We start from the raw sequence: 22,489 nt of genomic DNA, 5'->3' as shown, positions 1-22,489 counted from the left end.
AGTACAAACAACAACTGGACAGGCCTGGCCTGGAGAGTTGTTAGAGAAACATCCTCCCAACCTGGGAGAATACTGTGCCTTGCACATGTTTGGTAAGTGGCAGAGTGGGCTCACACTTACACATATGGGCACATATAGAGAAGGCACCGCTCCGAGCCACTGGCAGCCCTTTTCTCTCTTTGGGGAGTCCTTCTGAAGTTCCTTTTAGGTGCAGCTTTCCACTGGGCTCCAAGGTCGGAGGTCTTAGGAAACTGCTGGCCTTTTCTGGGTGGATCAAGATTGACTTCAGTATGCCTTTTAGCTCCTGACACAGACACTGCTATTACCTGCTGAGGCTCTGGAGACACCCATACTCATGCAAATGGGGAGGCCAGGTCTTGGGTCATCACCTAGTCACTGAACGAGGGCTTGGGGTAAGAAGGGAAGCTTGCTCTTCCTACCTGCTGACCAGGGCAATTCCCTTTCAAGGCTTTCCCTACCGAATTCCATCATCCCTGCAGCTGGGACACACCATTCTGCCCTGGCTTGCCCTGTTATACATTGGGCTAGAGGTATTACTTCAGTCCTCCAATCATCCAATCAGACCAGAAGCTCCCATATCCTCTCACACTGATTAGAGCCTTAATCACACCTAGTTTTGGCCTGTAAGTGGTTGAGTGGACCCAGCTATGTGGGCTTTCTGGGCTTACACTCCTTATGCAGCACGTCTCCAAGTCTGTCTATCTCCAATGGACACTGGAGCTCATTGACGAAGGTCCTTAAGCCAGCCATATGGTTTTGTTTTTTCCTCATTCCTTTTCAGGTTTTCCCGACAGTTTCATTCATTCCGTAGGCTTGTAGACCTTGTCTTTTCTATGAATCAGGGATCAGGAGGGCAAACCTAGGCTTTCTTGGTGCCTCCTGCAATCTCTGTGTCTCTACCTACGCTTGAGGAGAGAACGGTTTCCTTCACCATTTGTTCTTTAGCCTGGGCTCCACAAACTTCAACAGCTGAAATCAAACTCCGAAGATTTGGAGTTAGGGGGGCCTTGGTTTGGGTTCTGGATTTGACTTTCCAACGTGTGTGGATTTGAGTAAGTAATACTCTTTCTGGGCTTCATTTTTTCATTTGTAAAAGGAGGGGATGGGGCAGGATGGTCCCTGAGATCCCTCTCGGCTCTAAATGTTGGATCCTCTACAGCGCTTTAAAGTTCACAAACATTCTACATTCATTATCTAGCTTTAGTCTTATAACAACCCTGTGGGAGAAGGGCTGAAGGCATTAGCCCCATATTACAGATGAGCAAATTGTGACCATGCTTTCCATGGTCACATAGCTCTTAAGGAGCATAGGCAAGACTTGAAGACAGGCCTTCCAAGCTCCAAGTCTAGTGCCCTCTGAACCAAGTTAGGCTGCTTTATCTGTAAAGCAGGACGAACATACCTCAAACTCCCATCTCACAGGGAAAATGCTGAAGGAAACGGTGAGGAAAATGCTTTGAAAGTCTTAAAATGCCATACACCCTGTATACCCTTTGTAGATGTTTTGCATTTGAATTTGCATGGAGTAGTGGCCAGGAGGTCAGGAAACTCTCTGAAACTCGAAGTTCCAGAATAGGTGCTGATTTGTCTGGGTAGAATAAAATCACCAGTAAACTCACAGGCCTGCTTCCAAAATTGTTTGCATTTAGTCATCCGTAAACATGAAGCATTTTGGACACATTGCCAATGTGGTGGCTGAAGTGTCCTGTGTGTACCAAAAACTCATTTGCCAGAGGCAGAAGAATGCACACACACACACACACACACACACACACACACACACACACTCATCTATGTATATATAAGATGTGCTTGACTTGCTCTCCCAGCCCCCACTCCCACTGGTGGCCTGGGCCCCGTCCGTAATGGCACAGCTGCCCTAGCTTCCTTGGGGCTCTAGGGGCAGCCTGAGGGGTTATGAAGGGTCTTTTCTAGCACTATAGCTTATGACCTCCCCACTAGTATCCTTTCCCTCAAGAACCTCAGTTGATATTAATTGTCCATCTAGGCTTAATTAGTGTTTAGAAAGAGGTATTTACTAAGGCGGTACAGGAAGAACAAATGAGTAGAAAACATTCTCTTCTCCTCCCCAAAAGTCTGTGACATACTCTCTCACTACTATATATAGAGTCCAGGGCAAGGTGGGTTCAAGCTTAGAGTGCACAGATTGCAAAGGGGTAATGCGTAGCTTCTGGAAGTCCTTTTGCTAGAGTCCTCAGGATGTTTCCCTCAGGTATGGTAGAGCTTTTCTGAGGAGCTGCCAGTCAAGTCTTTTTTATATTTAATTTTTATTTTTTAAAATCTCAATTAGCAGTAAACAAAAAATTTTGACATTCTTTTTTTAAACTTTGAGTATTCTTTCCCTCCCTCCATCCTTCCTCTCCCCTACCCCCCTCCATGGGAAGGCAAGCAATCTGATGCACATTCTACATGTTCAGTCATGCAAACCATTTCCATATTAGCCACTTTGCAAAAGAAGAGGCAGACAAAAAACCCCCCAAGAATAATAAAGTATAAAAAGTATGCTTCCATCTGCATTCAGATTTAGTAGAGTGTTGAATCTGCCTTTGCTCCATATTCCTGATGGAGACAATGCCCTCAGTTGCTCTGGCGATGAGGCTCCTAGGATGCCGATAAGAAATACAAAATCTTCTGGACCCTTTGGAGTTCAATGGTTCTCCTCTGGCCTAGGTAATTTGTATGAATGAGGGCGGGAGGAGACTGGACCCAAGACGTTGACTGAGACCAGGGTATCCCCTCTCCCTGCTTGGCTTCCTTCATAGCTTGCAAGATTTGAAGAACTGAGGGATAGAAGTCAAGTGTCTCTGAGAGGGGAATCTTCTGGTAGATTGGTTTATCAGGACAGCAGCCATCTTGGTAGGTCAGTAGAACTCACCAGGAGCTGTGTGGCCCTGGGTAAATCACTTCACCCTGTTTGCCTCAGTTTCCTCATCTATCAAATGAACTAGAAAAGGAAATGGCAAACCACTCCAGTATCTCTGCCAAGAAAACCCCAAAATGGGGTCACGCAGAGTTGGACACAACTGAAAATACTGAACAACAGTAAATGATCGCTCTCACGGCATCCCTGAATGAAAGAGCTAGGAATTAACATCATCTCCTTCCCACGATCTTTCAAAAAGCGGAAGAGGCAGTTCTGCACTCAAACTCTGCCTCCCATATCTTCTGGCTTCCTCCCAGAGTTTCTTTTCAAGTCCATTGTCGGGCATTCTGGGAAGGCTGTGCCTTGCAGAATCAGATTTAGCCCTAAAGGGACCTTAGCCCCCTCATTCTGGTGATGAGGCTGAGTTATCTCAGGATCACCCTCTCCTAAGGGTGGCATGCAAAGCTGGATCTCAATCCAGCATAACGGAAGCTCTGCTTATTGACGGTCACACTTAGACTTCTCAAGGTGAGGGACTGTTTGCTCTTTGTCGCGGAGCTCCTAGTCTAGAGCCTGAAGAAGGGCTTTATTTCGGGCACTCCTTTGGGAGGTTTCTTGGCAAAGATACTGGAGTGGTTTGCCATTTCCTTCTACAGCTCACTTGACAGACGAGGAAGCTGAGGCAGACGGGGTGAAGTGCCCAGGGTCACCCAGCTAGATTTGAACTCGTTAAGAGCAGCCTTCCTGGCTCCAGGCAGGGCGTTCTCTCCCGCTGTGCCACCTGGCTGCCCGGTAAAGGGCTGCACAATTAACCAATAAAATGTAAGCAGCTTGAAGGCAGGGGCTGTTTTACTTTGGTTTGTGCCTCATCAGCTCCGAGAACAGAGCCTGGAAAACAGAAGGGCTTAATGCTGAGCCAATAGAATGTAAGCTGCTTGAGGCGAGGGGCTGTTTCGCTTTTTCACCCGTGCACACAGAAGTTGCTTAGTTAAATACTCGTGGACTCGTGGATCACAGATAGCCTTTGCCCCGGCTTAGAGAAGCGCTGGGAGAGCACTCCGCGCACGCGCTCTCCCTCGCTCCTTCGCTCGTGCTCTCTCCACTTTCCCCCCCCACCCCCGATCGAGCTCGGGCTCGGTGGGTCCTCCAAGCCTGTGGGGGCGCCCGAGGCTCCCGGGGCTCCCACGCCCCTCGGCAGGGCGCGCGCCACTGCGAGCGGACGTCTCGGCGTAGGGCGGCTGCGCACTGCGGCTGCGCAGAGCGTGCGCCGGGCCGGGCTGGGGGCGGGGCGCGGGGAGCGGCGAGGCCTGAGAGACGGAGCCGGGGCCGGAGTCGAACCCCCAATCGGAGCCCGAGCCCGAGGCCCCTCAGCGCCGCCCGAGCCCGAGCCCGCGAGCCGGAGCCCCAGGGCCTCCCGAGCCGAGCCCGAGCCCGAGCCCGCGAGCCCGCGGGAGGCCGACGACGGAGGGGTCCCGAGCCGCGCCGCGGGCACCGGACGGGCCGCCGCCGCCGCCGCCGCCGCAGCGCTTCGCCCAGGCCGGAGCCGGAGCCGGAGCCGGGGCCGCGGACGGGGCCGGGGACGGCGGCGGGGACGAGGAGGAGGAGGAAAAGAACGAGCCCGAGCAGCCCGAAGAGCCCGGCGAGGCCGCCACGAAGGAGCCGCCCGGCCCGGCCCGGCCCCGCCTGGCCTTAGCCCGGTGAGTGACCGCCCGGCCCAGCCGCCTTCCTCGGCTCCCGCCGTGACTGGGCGGCCACGACCCTCTCTGCCGAGAAGCCGGCCTAGACCCGGGCCCCGCCGCTCGGCCCGGCCCGGCCCCGCCGGAGGCCTGTGGCCTGGGCGCCGACGGGGGAGGTCAGGGGCGGACCCCGGAGTTCGGGGTGGGGGAGGCTTTGTTGGGCCTGGGATGGCGAGAGGCGGACCTCCAGGGCCGGCCGGGAGAGACGGACCAGACCGGAGACAGACACGAGAGACGCGCTCGCACTGCAGGCGGGGCAGCGGGGCCGCACACAGTGACAGGGGCACGGAGACACTGACACATAGTGACAGGGACACGGAGGCAGACCCAGGCACTGGCCGGCAGGGACGCAGACGCCCAGGCGAGCTGCCGGGGAGATCATGGGGTGATAGGTCTAGAGCTGGGGGTCTGGGTGAGTGGCCTTCTAAATGGGGGTCTTCTCCCCCATTTTACCGCCCCCTGTCCCACCCCACCCTGGGGCCTCTGGCAGGCTTCCTGTTAGCGGAGCCGAGGGCTTTCTCTGTGATCTTTATGGCAGGAAGCACTCCTTTTTTCTCTTTTCTTTCTTATTTAAAGGCTCTGGTTTGAACAATGAACTGTTGGGCCCATTGAGTAATTGTGCAGGACAGTCTCTATAATTTCATTTCACAGCCACCAGTGAACAGTAAAAGAGGTGGTCTGGATGACCGCTTGTCAGGGATGTCATAGAGATCCTGGTCTAGGTGGCCTCTGGTGGCCCCTCCACCTCAATTTGGGTCAGTACTGTCTTCGTGCTTGGTTTATCTGGAGTGTTCTGTGCTTCCTTGAGTGTCCCTGATGTGTCCCCGGGAGAAAGTGAGCTGCTTGAGTGCAGAGACTGTTCGGTATTTTACTGTTGTCCTCATTACTTTGCACTTAGTGTGGTATTTAATACAGTGTTTGTTAAATCAGGGGTGGATCTGTGAAAGGAAAGTGAGAAAGGCCAAGCTTGGTGCTGACATTTTCTCATTTAAATATAGAAGTAATGCCACTACCTTGAATGAAATGCAGGTAGAGCTCACTTTTTGTTGGGGTAAATCACCTTGTTGGTTTACTTCTATATTCAAGTTGCTTTTGCCCAGACTGAGCTATTTAAAAAGTGTCAAGCTCTTGTGGAATTGCAGGAAAGTTTATGTATGAGTATACTCACTTGCTAGCTCCCCATTTCTGTTCCTGTTTTTACTAAAAGATGTAGTTATTCACACAAGAATTAATCTGTAAGTTTTTGAATTCCTGAGGTATTTGGACTATTGTGTGGTTCCGTTTTTATCAGTTGATGTGTTATCATTAAGGATATTTTACCCTAGGATAAAAAATTATATATGAATATAATTTTTGTGCAAATAAGATAAACATTTTAAATTGGCTTATACTGTAAAGTGATCTCTTTGTAGTTTCATGTTAAAATCGAAAGTTAATAAAGCTGGTACTTAGGTTTTTCCAGAGCATTTGGTAGATAACTTGACAAATGTCCTTAGCTTCTAGACAGTGAGCTTCTTGAAAGGCAGGTTGATATCCTTTGGTTTTACAAATTACTGTTAGTAGGTTGTCTCTGAGTTGTTCAGTAATGATTAGTAAGTGAAAAAATTATATTTTGATAGGACCGAGGGGAAATGCCCTTAAAAAGCTCCCTGCAGTTCTTTGGATTTTGATGTTAATGAAGCCAGCCTGATGTTGACACACGTACGCACATGTAGCATGGGAGTAACTTCCCATCTTATCTGTAAAGATTTGGATTCTGGACCTGTTTTGTTTTGTTTTGTTTTAAATCTTGACAACATAATCAAGGAACATGATTATATCAGTTTGTAGGGTGCGAGTTATCAGCTGTTGGAATGGACCTTATTGGAGTGTCTAACACAAGTGCAGGTATGAAAACAGAGCTTTCAGGGCCAGGGTCATGTATTTGTGGACTGTGTGTTGCAGCCTTATAAATAGGGCCATCCATATGGATTAGAGCCATGTTAAAATTATGGCCGTATAGTTTTTGTGTCGTATAGGAAATTTTAAAACTAAAAAGTTTAGAGAATTGTGAAACTAAACATTTAAAAATTTAAATGTTTTAGCATTTCTGGTGAAAATTAAATAATTGATTACTTGGACAATGAAACAGGTTTGTAGTTTAATTTTGAGGTACCTCATTTGAGTTCATGACATATATTATCATATCAAACTGCAATATCAGTACTGATGTTAAGTTATAAACTAAGCAGTTTAACTCACTAATTTTTATCAGTTTTCTAAACTGGGAAGTTGAACTCATTTATTTAAATGGATAAATTGCTAGTATAAAAGGAGGGTGTAGAAAATGCAATTTAGGTGTAAGGTTTTGAAAATTTAGTTTAAAATACTGCTTTAAAACTTTAAGAAATTCATTGGTTAAAACTTGACTTAATACTGTAATTTACTTTTATTTAACTGTAAGCATTGTGTAAAAATTCATATTTACAATTGATATTGATGTCTTCAAGCATAAAATTGTGAATTTTTTTCCCCCTCACCCCAGATATACTCCCAGTATTCATGTTCCTATGCCCGACCATATAAATTAGTCCTAATTCATATTATCATATCCTAAAACAAACCTGGAGATAGGATAAATAGCTTTGTTTCTATTTCCAGCTACCCTTTTGAGTCTTGTTCTTTACTTTTTCTATATTTCAAGTTTTCTTTTCTATGCTACTTAAAGATATATATATATATATATATATATATATATATATATATATATATATATATATATATATATAAAATCTTCTGTAGCTCCTTTCTTTTTGTTACTTTTTCTTGAATCTGACTGTGGATGAACACTAGTGTGCCTTGCAGAAATAAGAATGTGACACTTTGGCAAAGGTGGTTGGAGCTGGTTAAACATTGGTGAGCTGATAAAATGGTGGGGGCTGGGAGAGGTACAACTTTTTAAACCTGTGTATTAAATTGCTTGTGACTCATTTTGTTTCCTGGGGAGTGGTGGCAGCTAGATGTCTTTGAGCTGTAAAGGACTGACTTATGTTTGTGCATGTGCATTGTGTGCACACATGCATAGTAATTCAGTTATCTGCCTCACTTTGGACTCTCATGGGAGAGAGTGAGGCTGATGTTGGGGGGACTTCCTTTGAGTAAACCAACCACAAATTGGTTCTTGTTCTCTGTCCCTTTTAACCTGTGATTTCATCAGTGTAGGGGACACCTGGTGTGGGAACTCCCATCAGGCAACTTGTCTGTCATCTAAAGTTTTAGAGAGCTGCCTGGGACATCTCCAGGCTAAGTGACTTGCCTATGATGGTGTAGCTGGCATGTGCCAGAAACAGCACTTGAGCCCCAGCTGTTCCTGATGCCAGTGCAGTCCTCTGTATGCTACAAAGAGCTAATAGATCCACTGCTAATTATTATTTTACTTACTACCTGGTCACTATTTTTTGCCAGCTTTCTTAGCCTGGGAGCAGAGTAGAGTGAATTGTGAATTTCTGCATCCAGAATTTGGAATGATGCAAGGGGGCAGGAGCATGCTTTAAATAGATGCTTTTCCTGGTCCTGTTCCTCAAGACCCATCAGTGATTGATTGAAGAGCCCTTGGTAGCAGATGTTGGAGAAATGGAAATGAACATTTTTTTTTTCTGAAACAGATGGATATATGGATAGTATGGTATACATATCTTGGGATGGGGGATGGGAAGGCTTGTCAGGTTGCCATTAATAACTCATTCTGGCATTTACTGAGCTCCCTACGTGTGTCACTTCCTCCCCCACTGAGCTTTCTCTTCTTTTTGTCTTTGACGGAGGTTGCTTTAGCAGTTAGCCAGTTGAGCAGATAGAGACAGTGAGGGATGGATGCAGAAGGCAATAAAGAGTCAGTCCACATGGAGTGCCCTCTGTGAAAGGGAGTTTTCTGTGTCACGCCAAATTTCAAATTGACACTGTGTCACACCAAATTTCAAATTGACACGTAGCAGGAGATGATGTCTGCCTAGTTATTTCAGCTGTAGATGTCAGCTAACCAATAAACATTCATTAAGGACTTAAACTGCTAAACACTAGAGATCTAGTGAAAAAGCAGAAACATTCCCTCCCCTCATGGAGTTTTCATTCTAATGGGAGATGCAACATATATAAATCAGAACACAAAGATGAAATACAGGGTGGATGGAAGCTGACCTTAGTTGGGATGTCCCTGGCAGCTGGGGTTTGGGGGAGGGGAGATTGACCACCAGTAAAGGCCTCCTGGGGAGGTAGCTGTCTAACTGTCTTTAAGGAAACCAGAGAATCCGAGATAATGTCTAACTTTAAACATGCAATTTTTCAGGTGGTGGATTGATATGGCTATGCTGAAGTATTTTCAGACAAATGATCTGCTTTTTTCATTTGTGTTCCCAGTGTGCCTGCACGTAATCAATGCTTTTTCATTCATTTATTAATTCATTGGGAAGATTGGAAACAAGTTAAGTGCTTTTTATCTTTCAGCAGCATTTCCGTTTTAATGATTGTTTCTTGGGAGGGGGCAGTAAAAAGCATGAACAGATACATTGAGGACCAGTAAGATGTGATCTGGGATAGGAACCAGACCTGTTATTTCATATTGATAGATGATTTCATTGATATATCAATATGTGATTATGTCAAGAAATTCCAAAAGCTTAGAATTTCTTCATTCTTTTGAGAAGATATTTTGTCAAGGAAACATTATACATTTGATTCTTAATTTAATCTTAGTTAAGTTGCTACAATAAAAATCTTTAGTGCATTTTCAACTGTTGCTTGCTCTTTATAGTATTAACTTTGCTATGTAGTATTTACCTCCTTAACTTTTCGCTCCTCCCTTCCCAATAAAAAAAAAAGGCTGTGCCAAAGATCAGTTAATATAGAGATGCAGAGAAGTCAAATTAACTGATTCACTAGAAGTGTTCTATTTATATTTCTCTTGTTGAGGCTGGTTTGTAGGATTATCAAATAATAGAGCTACCAGGGACCTTAGAGCTAGATAGAGAATCAGTCCATCCAACTCCTTCGTTTTACAGATGAGGAAACAGGTCCAGAGGTTAAGTGACTGTCAGTGGTTATCAAGCTACATGGATAGTGGCAGAGGAAGTAGGGAGTAGTTCTTACATTTCCTGATGCCCAGTTGAGTACTATTTTTGCCATTCTACAGAATGTTCCGCCTTGATTAAATCCATTAGTGACCATGAGTGAATTGTGATGTGTTTGAATTTCCACACCTTGCATTTCCCTACTAAGATTCAGGCTCTGCCATTGAAGTCCTACATAGGCCCTGTGGTGTGTGGGGGCGCTGCTTCCAGGGCTTTTGTCTTCAGTGCTAATGGAGTAGAAAAAATGAGCTCTCCCAGGCTGGACCCTCTGGGTTCCCTCCTTTGAACAAGGCATTATATCTTAAACATAGCAGTGCTTCTCCTTCACAAAAGAAGTGTGAATAGAAAGCCTCAAGAATTCCCTCCTTGTTTGATCTTTTTATTATAGCATATGTCATAAATATTAGTGTATGCAGGCATTCAGTCAATGGTAGTGGGGTCATTGAGCTAGGTGTTTGAGCCCCTCATATTCCATCCAGATGAGAGAATGGCTCTCTTTTCTAACCCAGTTTATTCCCCCCCCAATGGAGCATTTTTATTTGTATGTATGTTTTATACCCTTAGAAAAAGAATCCCAGGATTTTTCCTCCTGTGTGTTTTCATCTTACTTCCTCACGGTCCATGATGGCAGCTGAGCTTGTGAGCACAATGAACCCAAACTGACTTGATGGTAGCAGACTATTCTGCCGCTTTTCCAGATCTTTCAATTGGACATCAAACCTGGGGCTGATTAACCACCCTTGTTGAATCTGCCTGTGAGGTTCACAACAATTTTTCCTGCTCTGTGATCATCAGTGATCTCAAATTCACCAATGTAACCATGCTTCGTCATCCCAGTTAAGAAGCGGATAGTTACTTTAGAGCTTGGCCTAGTGAGAACCTGGCGTTTTCCTCGATTTTCTGCGTTGTTGATGCTTTTGAAAGCATCTGCCAGGATGTTCATGCGCACCATGGTGGCAGCGCTGCAAGATGGCGGAAAGAGCCTCAGTTTATTCTTGATTATTTAATTTGCAGCTTCTCATTGATTTTTGCAAATAATTTCTTGAACGTTTCCGTGCTCTGTTTACACTTATAATTTAAAAAGCGTATTGGCATTGTGTAAGGGTTCTTTGAAACCAGTCAAGCAATGGGTAGTGGATGGCGAGTTGGCTTTGGAGCCAGAGACCTGAGTTCAGGGCTTAAATTTGGCGCATACTACCTCTGTGACCCTTCATGAACCTTTCAGGTCTCCAAGGCTTTAGATATTGGAACAGGTACCAGTAACATTAATGGTGGCAAATTTCCCAGAATCTCAGGTTCCAGGCCTTGTGCTTTCCTACACTATGGATACAAAGGTAAGAGTTAAGAAAAAAAAATTCCTGCCCTTCTATAACTTACATTCTGCTGGGGTGGGGTAGGCATAATATAGTATTTCATTTAAGAATTCATCCTGTTTGATACAGTCAGAGTCACTTTAGTCTGTGAGGTATAGCATCTTGTAAACAGAACTTTTTGGTTATTTAGGTTGAGAATTAGAATAAACAGTACAAGTAAATTATGAGTATGACTCTCCTGTAAATAACAGTTAAGGGCCCATTCCAGAGACTTTGTAAGCATAGAGAATTATTGTATTTTAGAGCTGGAAGGGACCTCAAAGACATCATATTCACCGCTGAAGACTTATAGGTGAGGATACTGAGTCCCAGAAAGTAGAAGTGATTCGCCCAAGGTTTTACAGTGGTTGGAAAGTGTGGTATGATTTTAGTTTCTTCCTTAGGCTCCCGGTCTTTTAATGGAAATTTTAAAGTTGGTGTCCATGGAAGAAGAATTATAATTAAAACCTGAGTTGATCATTTTCATAACAATAAGTAAAAATGAAATAATTCAATGTTTGTACTTTTGCAGCACTTATGTAACACCTTATTTTTATGAGTAGCTTTATTTTCTCTGCTGTTTAATAATGGTGGTGTTCACCTCGAACAGAGAAGACAGGAATTCTTCTTGCTTCTCTGTTATCCTCAGTTTTGAACTTCCTTTCTCTTTGGTTTGGACTTTGACCTTGGTGTGGCTTCCATGAGGAGGCATGCAGTGAATGAAGGTTCCTCTTAAGGCTTGTGACTGAGTGAAGTTTTGTTTTCTCCTAGTTTGACAGGTGGCTGGAGATTATATTACTTCATAGTATTACTTTGTTTTTGGTAATGTGAATGAAATGGAAGAGAGACAGAGACAGAGAGAGAAAATGTTAGTTTTCATCCTGACAGATTGTTCCAGAGCAGACCGTTCTAGTTTTGGGAAGTATATGCTTAGCTTCCCCCCCCCCCCCCCCCCGACTGTTACTAATGTTCATGATTGCTTGTACTTCCCTGTCTTTTCTACTTTGTTTACCTTTGTGTATTTTAGAGCTGCGTGTGATATTTGATCAGAACAGTTAAACCAGATTCAGTGAGGATTGAAAAGAAACGGCTGAAATTTTAGGATCCAAGTTGGGATTAAAACAGTCAAGGAGCAGGAGGAGGAAGGATGGGAGATTGGAAGGGGTTCAGTTTAGCCAGCTTCTAGTCCTTACTATGCAGCATTGTCCCGGAGCTGTGAGAAAAGAAAGAGACAATTCTGCCTCACAAGGAGCAACCATTTCTCCTGAGATGGTGGGGGGGGGGGGATGGAGAACTGACATGTAAAAGTAATTACAAAAATATGTAAAGGTGATACAAAGTAACTTGTGGGCTGATCATCACCAGCTGAGGGAGTCCTGAAAAGCCTCTTGTAGGAGGTGGAGTGTGGAAAGAGAACAGGAATGGGAAGGAAGGGATGGAGAGAGGGAGAGGGAATGGTGACCAGGCCAGTTTGCCTACAGAGTGACATGTGTGAAGGGGAGCAAGTCAGGTGAAGTCAGTCTGGAGAGATTAGCCACAGCCAGCTCCATGAAGGGCTGGAAATGCAGGGGGGTTTCGTTTTGTTCAGAGGTAACAGGAGTCTCTGAAGCTTCTTGGAGAAGAGAGTACAACATGGTTAGATCTATGCTTTAGGAATATCAACTAGGTGGCCATGTGAATGATGGTTGGAGGCTGTGGCAGTAGGCTAGGCTAGAGGTGATGAGAACTGCATGAGTGAGGAGGGACCTGTGGAGAGACGTTTCAGGGGCAGATTGACAGGATGTGGCAAGATAGTGTGGAAGCACAGAAGAGTGAAGGGCTGAGGATTTTGATCCTGGGTGATTGGGAGGATGGTGGAGCCCTCTCCAGAAATGGGAAGTTAGAAAGCCTGGGTAGAGGAAAGACACTGAGTTCTAGTTTGGGTGTGGTGAATTTGAACTGCTTCTGAGGTAGGCAGTTGGTTGGTGATGTGTGGCAGGCAAGAGAGAAGGACTGGCTGTGCAGGATTTTGGTGGCATCTGTACAGAACTGCTTATTTAATTCATGGTCATTGATGAAATCACAAGTATGGAAAGAAAGGAGAGGACACAGATCTGAGCCTTAGGGTTTACCCACCGCCCCCATAAAGTTGATACAAATGAGGTGGAATGAAGAGGATTCTTTTTCAGTGAAAGCATGGGAATTGGTTAGAAGAAAGAAAATATTTTAAAAGTGAAGGAGACAAGATGATTGAGGTAGAGGATGATAAATTGAAGGGATGAAATATATAGTGAACCCATTATTCTGACAGCTGATTGTGTTATCCAGATCCCTCTCTATATAAGAAATGTCACGTCACTTAAAAACATCTGTTTTGAGAATGTAGTCATAGAGCATAAGTTGGAAGGGACTTCAGTGGTCATTTAATTCAACTCTTCTCTGAACAGGAATTCCCACAACAGTGTCTCTGAAAAATGGTCATCAGCTTCTGCTCCTTGTCTTCCAGTGAGGTAGAATTCATTCCTTCCTGAAAACACATCCCACTTGTGGACAGCCTCGTTGGGAGGCAGTTTCAACTTATGTAGGGAGGGCTGAAGTCTGCCCTCATGTCTGTTAAAAATCTAGATTAGGAACATGTTCCCTGTACATTCGAATGGATCTTTTTTTTTTGACAGTTTACCCTTTCCCACATGGAAACCTTTTTTTTTGTTTGTTTGACATTTGTTCTCCATTAACATCCCTAACCTTAAGTTTTCTGAGAGCAGGATCTGTGTCTTATTTCATTCTTGTGTTCCCAATGCCCAGCAGAAATGTGAGGTTTGTACTAGGTGTTGTTGAATTGAATTTATCATTGGGGATTTTATTGTGTTATCCCGTTCTCCTTTCGTCTGTTCCCTATTAAGTGCCATTTCATTTTTGAGGTACAATTCAAGTCAGTCAAGCCTTGGCTTCATTTACCACCCCCTCGAAGCCTTCCCTGAGAAACTTCACCTTTCCTGTCATCTCTCTGTGGCGTGGTTATAGTTCTTTGGTTTTCTTGTTTTACCAGTTTGATGTGGTGTAAGGAAAAGAAATAGAAACTGAATTATCATAGTTGAAGTAGTAAATTTGTTTGCATCACTTTTGCATCAGAAAGTGGATTTGTAATAGTTTCTGAAGAAATTCAGTCATTATTCCTATTTTAAAAAAAGCTTGTGGCTGCTTTAATTGAATCCTAAATTCAAACAATATTTAAATAGTGGCATATGATGGTTCTGTCTCTGGTGTAGTCAGAATACAAACTTTGAGCCATTAAACAATCCAGCATATGGGAAAATTAACATATTTTACACAATGATATCTGATTTCTGTGATCTTAGGACACCAGGTGATGTTATCCCCTTCAGGTGTGGTGCAGTGGTTACCAGACCTGTATTTCAGTCCCAGCTTTGGCATTTATTATTTGTATAGTCTTGGACAAATCATCTCCTTCTCTGGGTTTCAGATTCCTCTGATGGAAAGTGAGAGGGTGGGGAAGGGTTAGATTAGATGAGCCTAGATGATAGGGTCTTTTATGATTCTAAAGCCCATGTTTTCATAGTCTCTTCTTGTTCCAGTATTCTAAGATTATCTTTTTTTTTTTAAAGGTAATTGGGGTTAAGTGACTTGCCCAGGGTCACACAGTTAGTAAGTGTCAAGTGTTTGGTCTGAGGCTGGATTTGAAGCCAGGTCCTCCTGACTCCAGGGCCAGTGCTCTATCCACTGTGCCACCTAGCTGCCCCCACCAGGATTATCTTTTGCTAAATATTTTATACTTTCTTCTTTTGTGAAAAGAAATTGTTTTCCTTCATTTTCGAAAAGGATCAATGACATCATCGGATGATGTCTCGACTTTTGAGTGAGTTGGACTTAAGTGAGGCAGAATTGCACAAGGTCATTGGCCTCACTTTCTCTTCCAGAGTTATTGAAGTCCAATGGCAGGACAAAACTCATGATGACTGCCTGTGGTCCAGGATGCAGTGGATGACTTTGGTGTCTTTGATGTCTGCTCATTTCACTGGGAGGCAGTCTTCACGTACTTGAGGTACACATCCCTCTAAACTCACCGATGAGTTTGAGGCCCATTGATTTCCCTCAACCTGGTTTAGCCTGTCTTGGAGAGTTTTATTGCAATGTGGCTGCTACACATGCTACAGCTTCTTAGAGCCACAGGTGAGAGTTGGGTGGAAGGTGGACACCATCTTTGTGGATGAACAGTCCTGAAAAAGGCTTGGGAAACCCTCATGCCAGAGGTGCTAGTGTCTTTGAACACCCCATACAATCCAAGAGAAATAGCAGATGGAGGAAAGTAGGTTGGTTAAATGTCTACAGCCTTCTTCCTGGGTTAGTGTTTATAGTTGATTTATTCATTTTTCTTTTTGGGTGGGCAGGAGCTGCTAGCATGGAAGAGGGGTCCAAGCCAGTTTTCATTCTAGCAAAACCTGAGTGAGCTGGAGCCCTTGGGTAATAAATCATTTTTGAGAGCTGAGCTTTCCAAATAATTGAGAGCTTCAGCCTTTAAGTACCACACTTGAAAATTTGGGCCATTTTGTATGGACCTTTTTAAAAGACTCTGTATTCCCTGCTTTCCTAACTTTTAAATATATCATAGAATGTTCAGGAAATGATTTAATATTTTCTTAATGACTGTCATCCTTAATGGAATTGTTATTATAGTATATTGTGTGTAATTCATGGTTGTTGGTAGCCTGTTGGAAGAATGCAGATCCTTTTGCTCCTGCACTGTGTGCCCAAACTTCTGTGCTTTTTGAGTTAATGTCAGTTTTTAAAAATCATCTTTCTGGTTTTCCCCTGACTGCCCTCCATTAGTGCATTCATTCATTTCCTTCATTCAACAGTTGAGCACTTATACCACCAGACACTGCTAGGTACTGAAATGGGGAGGAGACGCAGACCTTGGCCTCAAGGAACCTAGAGGCACTTCTCACTGTGTTAGCATGTTTGACAGTAGCAGGCTTCCATTCCTTGTCTGGGTTGCTGCTTTTAGTTTGCTGTGCATTTGGAAAGCAGACAACAGTTTGTTTGGTTTGTGTGCAAAATAATAAGTAGGTTCTGGGTGAGGACCCCAAGGAGTAGGAAACACTGAGCTGGGGTATCAGAACTGCCTTTTCGACTATCTTGATTTGCTTTTTTCTCTACATTCTAGGCTAGTGTTCTTGATAGGCAAGGTTGCTATAGATAGTTGAGTTCTGGAGATTTGAATGAAAGGATGTGCTCTCGTGGAGAGTTCTGCCACACTAGAGAGCAGGGTGCAGAAATGACGGCTTCTCCCTGCCATATTTCACCAGCTGGCCTAGATAGAAGCAGGAAGTGCTGACATGACTGACCACGGACTGCAGGCCTTCCTGGTTCCAACTTGTTGAGTAAGGAAGGACTTTATCTGACTCTGCCAGTAGCCCCTCCCTGCCCTCAGTCTGAACATGATCTGTTCACTCGAGTTTGGCAAACCCCATAATGGACAGTCACTCTATTCACATTGGGTCTTGTCGCCATAAGTAGAAAAGTAAACATTTTTCTGTGTCCGCATGTTTTATTTTAGGCACTTAGTGTACAGTCTTCACATTTAGAATATATTTGGATAGATTGCTGTATGCAAAGAATGATCATATTATCCTTAGAAAGGGGCTTGCTATAGCGCAAGCATCGGCTAGAGGAAGAGTCCGAAGGCCTGGATTTCATTGCTGCCTGTGCCACCTAAAGACTTTGTGAGCTTGACAAGTCACCCATTTTTTAAAAAAATAGGTTTTTATTGTTATCTTTTGTTTTTTAACATCACCATAATTTCATTCATGTATGCCCACTTCCCCTTTCTATCCCAGAGAACTTTCCCATATAACCAATAATACTTTTAAAGACCAAAAAAAAAAAAAGAGGTAAAAGAAATCAATGTTAACTGGTCAATGCCTCAAACATGTGCAGTGTGTTTGTTCCTCCCCCCTCGGCGGGGTAGGGATGTGTTCTTATGTCTCTTTTGAGCTGTGTTTATTGTGATTTTATAACTATCACTTTTATTTGTTTTTTGTGGTTCTTTCCATTTACATTATTGGAGTAATTTTATATGTTATTTTCTTGACCTTGCGTCAGTTAATGTAGATCTTTCCATGTATTCATCATATATATCCTTTCTTAAAGTACAGTAATATTTCATGACATTCATCTGGCGCAGTTTGTTCAGCCATTCCCCAATTGATAGGCATCTGCTTTGTTTCCATTTTCTTCCTATCACAAAAATTGCTGCTGTAAATATTTTGGTGTATTTTTTTGGACTTTCTTAACAGTGGCTTCCGTTATTGTTGTCATGTGGAATCTCTGGTCAAAGATATGGATATTTTTGTCACTTTATTTACATAATTACAAATTGCTTTTCAAAATGGTTGTGCTGATTCAGAGTTCCAGTAACAGTACACCAGCGTGCCTATCTTTCCACATTGCCTCCCTCATTGACCATTCCCATCTTTTGTCATCTTCCCATCAGTCCATTTAGTGTGAGGTGAAAACTCCGGATTGTTTTGATTCACAATTCTCTTCTAAGTGATTTGAAGCATTCTGTCATTGATGTTCTTTGAGTTTTGTTTCTGTCTCTAGAAGGTGGAGACAAGGACCTGCACTTAAAAAGTACCTGCTTTATAAAGCTTAGATATGATGAGATAAGAAGATGACTATGAAGGGCTATAGAAATGTAAACTGTCCCATGATGTCACTGATGTGTGTGTGTGGGCTTTCCCTCCTGTGGTCTCCTTGGGACGGGTTTTGGAGATCTTTGTTTTGCAGATGAGCAAGCTGACACCCAGGCATGCCCAAGGTCCTCTGAGTTCAATACTTGGCTTTCTCTCCACCCCAACCTCCTTTTTATGTTGGATGTTAATATATGTGTTGTACTTTTTGTAGTTTTGTAATGCACATTTTTAATTGTGTTGTAGTTCCTTTTGTTTATATGTTGTAATAATCATTGTTTCTTTGTTTTCTTGGCTCTGCTTCCTACATTTTGCATTAGTTCATTAGTCTTTCCATGCTTCTCTGTATTTATTCATCCCATTCATACTTTTATTATAGCACAGTAATATTTCATGACATTCACGTACCACAATTTAGCCATTCCCCAGTCTGTGGGTGTCTGTTTTGTTTCTAGTTCTTTGCTGCTGCAAAAGGCACTGCTCTAACTGTTTTGGTAGATCTGACCTTAACAGTTTTTTCTTAAACAATGACTATTTGGTGTTTCTGGCTAGCACTAGAGTTTATGGGTCAAAGAGTACGGCTTCTCTCTTTGTAGAGTCCCAGATTGCTTTCAAAAATGGTTGTACAAATTCATGGCTCCATCAGCAGTGGACCTCTCTTTCCATAAAACCTCCAGCATTGACCGTTTCTATCTTTTGTCATCTTTGCCACCTTGCTGAGTGTGAGATGAATCCTCAGAAGTGTTTTGATTATTGACTGTGAGCATTCTTTAATATGGTTGTTGATAATTTTTTATTCTTTTTGTGCAGGTCAGGCTGCTGGGTGGGCTAGTGGACAGAGTGCTGGGCCTGGGGTCAGGGAGTCCAGCCTCAGACACTTACTGTGTAACCCTGCACAAGTCACTGATTCTCTATTTGTCTTAGTTTCCTCAGCTGTAAAATGGTGATAACAACAGCACTGACTTCCCAGGGTTTTATCGTGAAAATGAAATGAGATAATATTTGTGAAGTGCCTGGCATATATAGTAGGCTGTATATAAAAATGCTTACTTCTCCATCCCTGCTTCCCCTTGGCTTTTGGACTTAGATGTTTCTGTAAGTTGTCTATAAATCTGGGTTGCTAAAGTCCCTCATCTGAGAATCCATCTACCTTTTTAGGCTTCTGACTGCACACTGCTTTCCCTCTTATATTTGTAGGTTCTAGCCAAACTGACCTACTTGGTGTAGGCCATGCCATTTTATCTCCCCGGTGCCTTTGTGCAGGATGTCTCTTTGTCTGAAATTCACTCCCACATTCCCTCTGTCTTTTAGAATTCTTGGCTCAAGGGTCATTTCTTATAGTGAGGCCTGCTTGCCAAGCCTCTTTTTAGTATCTGCCCTCCCCAAGATTTTGTACTTCTCTGTGTACTTCTTGTGTTTTCTTCCAGTTGAGCTAGAGTCAAAGCATCCTGCTAGCTAGGCCCAGGGGAAACAGAGATGGGGTGGGGGCCGGAGCAGTCCCCAACCTCAAGGCATTTACATCCTAAAGAGAGGAGCACTGCATGTATACAGATAACTAAATCTAAGGTAAGTTGAGAATCTGAGAGCCCCACCAGCTGGGGAGGGGAGCTACGGGGGACATGGCCTCAAGCTGAGGCTCCAGTGAAGAGAAAAGTTTCTGAGAGGCAAAGGTGAGGACATGCATTCCAGGTGTACAAAGACACAGAGAGGGACCATGGAATTTCAAGACCTGGGAGCAGTCAATATAACAGTTTGTCTGGAATGTACAGTATGTGGGGGGGGGGAGTCGTTTGAACTGAGGAGGCTTGAAGAACAGGTTGGATAGAGGTTTTGCATGCCAAACTGAGTTTATTCCTAAAGGAATTGGGAGCTACTGAAGATTTTTGAGCAGGGGAGCGACAGAGATCTCTGATATCTTCTTAGGGATACCTGCATTATGTATTGAGTTAAATCATTCAAGTGGATTCTTTCTTCATCTCCTCTTGGTGGTCTTCCATAGACTGCACATTTTCTTGGAGCCCCTTGCTAGCACGGTGTCTCTTAAGTTGTCGTGGTCATGTGAACTCCGCCCCTTTGACTGGACTCTGCAAACTTTTATTTATGTGCAAGGCAGTGTTCTCAGCAAAAAGCTAGGGCTCTGACAAGCTGCTTTTCTCTGTTAAGATGTAATTGTGTTATATCAAAATGTCATGCCTTGTATCCCTCTAGATAAGTTAACAAAATCTTGACTGCATCATAGCAAAGACGTTTCTGTCATTAAGCAGCCAGAGGCCTGTAATAGAGAAGTGCAATAGTAAGATCACAGCATTGTAGATTCAGAGTTGGAAGGGAGCTCCGAAGTCACTGAGGCCGGCTCCCTCATTTAATGTTGAAGTCTGATGAATTGCCTGTGGTCATTCAGGTGGTGCCAGGATTTAAATTCACGCCCTCTGACTTTAAACCTGGCAGTGTCTTACTTATTCCCCAACTTCTTTAGGCCTGCTCTAATTTATCTCTTGGGAAAGAGTGCTTACTAAGCTTTCTGAAGCATACCCTTGTTATTAGACATAATTGCAGAATGGGATATTCTGATTGTTAACCAGAATATTTCGGTAGAGATTTACCATAAATGGATTACCAGTTTTAAAACAATTTGATGATAATAAAGTACAGAAATATACACACCTATTTGTGTTCTCATTAATGTGGACATTCCCACCAGATCACAGTGATGCAGGTCACAGTTCATTGAAGCCCGCCCATTCTGTGCAACTGTTGTCCGTGCCCTTCTAGAAATTGGACTTGGTGTCTACTCATTGTATTTGTCTCTAGGGGCGTGTGTGTGTGTGTGTGTGTGTGTGTGTGTGTGTGTGTGTGTGTGTGTGTGTGTGTGTGTGTTGGAGTTCTTAGACTCTCTCCAGACTGAGGGTGCTAGTGGAGCCCAGGTGACCTTTGCATTGATTATCCCTCTTGCCACATAGCTAGCCCATCTTTTTTATTAAATGTTTCTTTGATGACATTCTTTGCTTCTATTCTCCATAGTTCCTTATTCTTTGTATGTTGCAGCCTTCTCCTCTCTACCTTGCACCTCTCCATTGTCTGCTGTGGAAAACGATATTTTTTTGTGTGTGGTTTAGAAATCACCTACTGGTCTTGTAGTACTTTAGAGTAAAATGAACCACAGCTGTCATTATTGAATAATTAATGGGTTGAAGTACCAGCTAACAGAGCATTCTGGTTGACAGAATGCTGGGAAAACTAATTTTTGCTGTAGATTGTAGTTTTATCAGTAAGAGATTTCATCTTTTTTTTTTTTTCCTCCACTTGGTTTGTTAAGTCCTGATAGGTGAGGCCAAATGACTCTTAATTATTGCATTAAGCTCTGGGCGTGGTGCTGGTGCTCCCCACTCCAGAGACAGTATCATGTGGAGAAGTTTAGAATGTTGCATTTATCGGACCTGCCCTAAGGCAAACTCAGAGACGACAGAAACCGTCTATGGAGCAGAAGGGGAAGAGTGACCTTGAGCTTGATTTTCATTGTGAATTTAGAGGGGGAAGATCAGGTTGGAAGGGGAAGGAGGCATTGATACTCTTTCTGAAATTTATGAATTTAGGTCTAAAGGTGCTCTTTTTGGATGACTGTGGAATGCGTAGGAGGAAGCATGTTGAGGAGGACAACCAGTATGGCCTGTTGTTTATGCCATATAAAAGAGCAATTAAAGAACGTTTGGATGCTGAGCTTGAAAAGACAACTTAGTGGGTGAATAATGGTTGTTTTCATGGTGGTCGTGGTGATGGAGAGACTTGACTTAGTCTTCTAGGCCCCAGAGCACAGAACTGGGAAAAAAGGCAGTAAAGGTAAGTTGAGGTAAGTTATATAAGGAAAATCTTAGTAACAGGATTGTTTACAAATGGAATGAGTTGTCTGCCCCAAAAGGAGGGGGTTTCCCCTCACTGGAGGTCATCAAAGGGAAGCTGATTGACTATATTAGGGCTGGTATTGCAGAGGGGATTCCTGTTCCTGTGTAGGTTGGATTTGTAACTGTTAGGTTCTTTTATCCCAGCATTTTAGATCTTTTCTCTTAGCTGTTCAAATACAGTACAGAGAACTTCAACCCAGAATACTTTCGGTATTGCTTTTTAAAGGCAGCTATTGAAATCATATAATTTCATTCTTAGGTTTGGAGTTGTGCATTGAATACTTTTCCATAGGATGTGTGATATTTGAAATGTTGTGGAACTCATTTACAAAATTGCTGTTTTAATTTATGGCCTTGGTTTATTTATAACTTCCCTGTCTATGATTAGATTATATGATATCTTCACACCTTGCATTTGATATGTATTTAAAGCAAGTGAGTAAGTAGTCACATGGAACCTAGTCATAGTTATTTCCACTGATAAGAATTGCTTGCTTATTTTTTTTCTTTTTGAGTTCTGAAACTTTAGGGCTTAACCACAGAGTTTTCTGGGGGAGAACTTAACCTTTTTTAAACTGTGCCTCAAGGTTGAGCCTTCTTAGATTATGGCAGGAGCCTTTTAATTGGCTCCCCTGCCTCCATCATCTCTCTTTTCCAATCCATCCTCCACATAGCTGCCATTTTAATGTTCCTAAAACAGGTCAGACTATATAAAACAGAACTCAACCTTAAACGGCTGTGTGATGCCTTGAGAATTAAATGTAAAAGCCCCTGCTTGGAATTTCACGCTTTCCATAGTTCAG

The 22,489-nt window shown here is 43.4% G+C and overlaps 1 protein-coding gene across 3 annotated transcripts in view; it reads left to right on the top strand.

The window, feature by feature from the left end:
- Nucleotides 1–4,454: 4,454 nt before the first annotated feature.
- The window catches only part of CAB39 (calcium binding protein 39), a 108,220-nt gene continuing 90,185 nt past the window's right edge, over nt 4,455–22,489 (top strand). For all 3 annotated transcript variants that reach the window (XM_078154649.1, XM_020972098.2, XM_078154648.1), the window contains exon 1: nt 4,455–4,602. The gene's annotated coding sequence lies outside the window, so the exon portion shown is untranslated. The remainder of the gene's footprint in view (nt 4,603–22,489) is intronic.

The sequence above is a fragment of the Phascolarctos cinereus genome, unplaced genomic scaffold, assembly GCF_003287225.1.
Source record: "Phascolarctos cinereus isolate Bilbo 61053 unplaced genomic scaffold, phaCin_HiC Scaffold_5;HRSCAF=322, whole genome shotgun sequence".
Taxonomy (NCBI): Eukaryota; Metazoa; Chordata; class Mammalia; order Diprotodontia; family Phascolarctidae; genus Phascolarctos; species Phascolarctos cinereus.
The sequence above is the reverse complement of the archived record's forward strand: the minus strand, read 5'-3'. Positions and strand labels throughout refer to the sequence as shown.